A 4,595-nucleotide genomic window follows, 5' to 3' on the forward strand; every position below is an offset into this window, starting at 1 on the left:
TGCTATTAGCTAAGCTAACACAGCGATGGCTTATTAGTTACCGCTGCTATTAGCTAAGCTAACACAGTGATGGCTTATTAGTTCCGCTGCTATTAGCTAAGCTAACACAGCAAGTCAGTTGGTCAGCTAATTTAAACATCCGTTCTGCTGATGAATCGTCTTTATTTTTATTTTTTTAACCAAACAAACGCACCGAATTCTGCAGCACATCGAAATGTTAACTTGTCATAGTCAAGCTAGCATAACTGACCTACTTCCCCCTCCGCTACTTAATCTTAGAATGAAAATCTTCTCCTGACCTTTTCTAGTTGTCGTCGTGTTGACAATCAGTAGCAAAGCACCGTATCCATTTTTCTTTTGAAAATCATGCATTTATTTAAGATTTAGCACGTCACGTTGACAACTTAGCAGCTAAAACCAATGCTAGTCATTGTTGGCAAGCAGCTGACGGTGAAAGAAATCAGGATGGAGCAGAATTACTCAGAAACCTTTGTTTGCTTCTCAGGATTGGACTAGGCTGCTCCAGCACGGTGCAGGAGGTCAATCATTTGTTTCCGTCTTACAGCCCTTGGGGGCGGCTGTGCGGCCTTCAGCAGGAGCCTCTGCTGTTCAGCTGCGCCGGATCGGACTCGTCACATCGCAGACTATGTCCCTGTAGAAGCCACCATGAATAAGCGTGGGCTTTGATTAGGACTTTGGAAGAACTCAGGAAAAATCGTCAGCCAAAGGGATGTCAGAGGCTGGATGCGACCGAGTCAGGAAAAGGGTCGTACAGCTGCTGTTGATACTCAGGAAGCAGATTTTTAATCGATGTATGTAAGTTTTCTATAAGTTTTCAAAACATGTTCATTACATTTTTTTGCCCAAAATTATTCTTGGATACTAAGATTTTAATCTGGTCATTTCTGCCTATGATGAGATGTTTTAGGGCTCTGTCACTTTAAATCCCCAACTCAGCAATGGCTGCAATCAGATGTGCAGTTGTGCAACCTCTTTGAAAAGCAGAAGTAGAGCCTCCTGCGCAACCAACAAGAATGCAGCAAGTGGTTTTTACTTGGTTCGATTTGGGACCAAAATTGCAACCTTTGTTACATTTTTGGTTCTCATTTACTCCACTGAGTCAAACCAGCCAAATCCTTTGGTGAGCCTGTTCCCCTCCTGGCCAGTGGTGGCGCTGCACCAAGAACCACTGAAGCAAACGACACAAACACCTCTGAGAAAGACGCCGAGCGCAACTTCCTTCTTTACAAAATGTAAACACAAACGGAGTGGCGTCAGTTTGTAGCAGTTGGAGAATTTCTGTTCACATCTGGATTTGAACCGCACCAGAGTTCACTTCGACCGAACCGAGCCCGAGGTTTGTAGTTTGATTCTTTTGGTCCGGTTTTGCGCTCGCATCCTCCCCAAACGAACCAGACTTTCTAAGCCGACAGGCTGGAGTTGGATTAGAGCGGATTAAACGGGGCTGGTGTGAATGCAGCCTAAACTGTAGGTCAGAATCAAAGCAGCAGCCGTTGTGCAGCGCCCGGGGTGTGGGTTTAATGCCTCGTTTGTCGTTTATTGTGATGAATTTCTCGTGTTAAACATTTTAACTTGTTGTCATAATAAATTCTAAATAGTGATTCCTGAAACTGCCCGCATTGTTGGGATTGTTTTATTATTTTCTTCACTGATTTTGCAATGAAAGGATAAATAAATATCAATACATTTGAATGCGATTAAACTGCCTCTTTTATGCGACTGCAGATTAAAAGTAGGGAATGCTTTTCGGAGATCAGTTTCTGGCCAGGATGTGCTGCGACAAACRGTCACAGACGTACAATTACCCAAAAAAAAAATGACGTAAGAAACGGTTATCATCGCGATGTTTTATCGTTATCGCCGTGGTACCACAAAATATCGCGATAAAACTCTCAAGTCCGTGTCTCTCAGCCCCAGAACGTGCATGTAGCAGCGAGACTAGCTGACCAGATGTGCTTCAGTYCCACTCGGGTTGCTAGGTAACGGGCAGGGCTTGGCTGGGGTTGCTAGGCAACAGAGCCCTTCCGATGTGACTTAAAGGGGCAGTATCGTGTGTTTTCCTGGCGCATGTAGCACCATTTAAAGTATCTTGTGTCAACTTCAGTTGTTTAAGAAATGCTGTGCACTGCAAAAACACAAAATCTTACCAAGTAATTTTGTCCTAGTTTCTAGTGCAAATACCTTAGTACACATGAAATTAAAAAAAATATATAATTTAAAAGTAACTTTTCAGCAAGATGTAGAGACTTCTTTAAAGTCGGTATTTCCTTAGTATTGATGGAAAAAGTGCTACTTCCTTTGGCAGATAAATTAACTTAAAACTTGGGAAAATATCTTGGAATAAGTGAAATAATCCGCCAGTGGAACTTTTTCATCAATTTTAAGGAGTTAGTTACTTAAACTAATGTATATTTGAAATGTACTGAGATATTTTCACTGGAATTAAGTTTTTTGCAGTGTATATATCAAGTATGACCTAAATCAAAACTGTACTTTCCAATGTAAAACTTAAAAATTGTGTTTCAGAAGCAGTTCTGCCTTTAAAGTTGGTGAAATTTGTTCATTCTGATTGTGCCGGTCGGTTTTTCCGTCGTTTCGGTTTCGGTTTCCTCAAAGGGAAGCGGCTGACGGGCTAAACGCCGAGGCTGATTATCCGAGTGAGTCACGGATGACCTTTGGAGATCTCCGAGAGGTCGCCGCCGCCGCCATGTGACAGCGATTATGCTGTCATAAAGGCCAGCGGTTCCCAACCGTGTTTGACTTTCTAGAGCCCTGAGGTCGCGCCGAGTCCAAGTCCCCCTGCTAGGAGGCAGAAAGGCTGGTTGTGTGTTTCCAGCACCTATTTAAAGGTCAAGAGGTGACGGCGCAAATTAGGCTTTCTTGACGTATCTAACTGGAAATTACACCTTAAAAATAATCCAGATCATAACAAATATTATCCCTGCGGCTTTCAGGGTCTTCTCCAATAAGTGGAAACATGCAACCTATATTCCAATTGTACTGGAATTTAACTTTGTTTTGTGTTTTTTGAGTGAGCATTTCCTGAGTTACATGGATTTTCTCATCTTCAATAACATCAAAAAGAAACGGAGGCCGTGTCGGCGATGAGCTGCTGCGCTACACGGCACAGCTGCTAGCAAAGATGGATCCAAAAAGCCCCAAAAACTGGATTTTTTTTTTTAGTTTTGTTTTCACTTGGAAACGGCTCTGATTAATGCTGACTGGCAGAAAAAGGCAGATTTTCTGTCTCATTTCTCTCCATGTAACCAGGAGATGCTGTCGCTCAGGAATTAGCTCTCAGTGTCGCGTCAGCAAGGCGAACTGGGTGAAACGGTGAAAACATTATTTCAGATGACCTCCGGAGAATCGGGGATTTTATTTGGCTGCGTCGGAGGCGAGCGTTGCCCGAACCTCTGGAGCTCCAGAGACGAGACTTTAGCTTCAGCTGTGGGAAGAAAAGAGGGAAATCTGGCTGCAGGATTCCTCTAAAACTGGGATTTTTAGGGGAAATGATGTCACTTTCAGATGAGTCACGTTGGTTATGTTGGACGTTTTGTGGCTTATGAAGCTGCGGCTCTTTCCTCTGATAGCAGATTTCAGACTGAGGGTTCAAAACCAGCGTTTTCAGATCATCTCAGAGGTTTTTGAGGAAAAAAGTGGAATTTTCTGAGCTTTTTCTTGCAGAATTTCGGTTTTTAAGCTTCAAAATTTCCAAGGCTTTTCTAGAATTTTTTATTTTTTTTTTTTTAAGATTAATCTCAAAAATATTTTTTTTCTAGGGAATTTTCAACTGTTGAAACTCAGAAGTTTCTTTTCTCAAAACTTCTGAGATTAATGTCAAAATTTCATTTTTTTTTTTTTAGCAAATCTTTTGACTTTTGAAGGTTTTTCAGAAATTTAGCTCAAATTTTCCGAGATTTTTAGCAGAAATTTACTCTTTTCCAAATTTTCTTTATTTTTTTTTTATCAAATCTTCAACTTTGAAAATTTCCTCTTTTTATCCTAACAAAAAAAATCTGAGATTAATAAAAAAAAAAGTCTAACAACTTTTTGACTTTTCACATTCAGACATTTCCATGTTTTTCCTTAAAAAATGAGATTTTTGCCAGAAATGTTTTCCTCTTTTCAACGTTTTTTTTCTTTCAAATGATCAACTTTTCAATCTCAGAAAAATTATTGTTTTTCTGGAAAATTTCTGAGTATTTTGGTCCTTTTTGCTGCTCTTAGTATTATTATTTTCTCCCTACATCGGCCCAAATACGCCGTCGTACAAACCTACTTTACAGAAGGAGCAGCCTTGTAATTAATCGGTTGCTCCACTTTTTTATTAGGGAATTTTCAACTGTTGAAACTCAGAAATTTTCTTGTTTCTTTTCTCAAAAGCTTCTGAGATTAATGTCAAAACTTCATTTTTTTCTAGCAAATTTTTTGACTTTTGAAGGTTTTTCTGAAATTTAGCTAAAATTTTCCGAGATTTTTAGCAGAAATTTGCTCTTTTCCAAATTTTCTTTATTTTTTTTTATCAAATCTTCAACTTTGAAAATTTCCTCTTTTTATCCTAACAAAAAATCAGA

At 39.8% G+C, this 4,595-nt stretch overlaps 1 pseudogene; it reads left to right on the forward strand.

The window, feature by feature from the left end:
• The window catches only part of LOC103481109 (alpha-1,6-mannosylglycoprotein 6-beta-N-acetylglucosaminyltransferase B-like), a 21,705-nt pseudogene extending 20,074 nt beyond the window's left edge, over nucleotides 1–1,631 (forward strand).
• Nucleotides 1,632–4,595: the final 2,964 nt, after the last annotated feature.

The sequence above is a fragment of the Poecilia reticulata genome, linkage group LG19 (genome assembly GCF_000633615.1).
Source record: "Poecilia reticulata strain Guanapo linkage group LG19, Guppy_female_1.0+MT, whole genome shotgun sequence".
In the NCBI taxonomy this organism is placed as follows: Eukaryota; Metazoa; Chordata; class Actinopteri; order Cyprinodontiformes; family Poeciliidae; genus Poecilia; species Poecilia reticulata.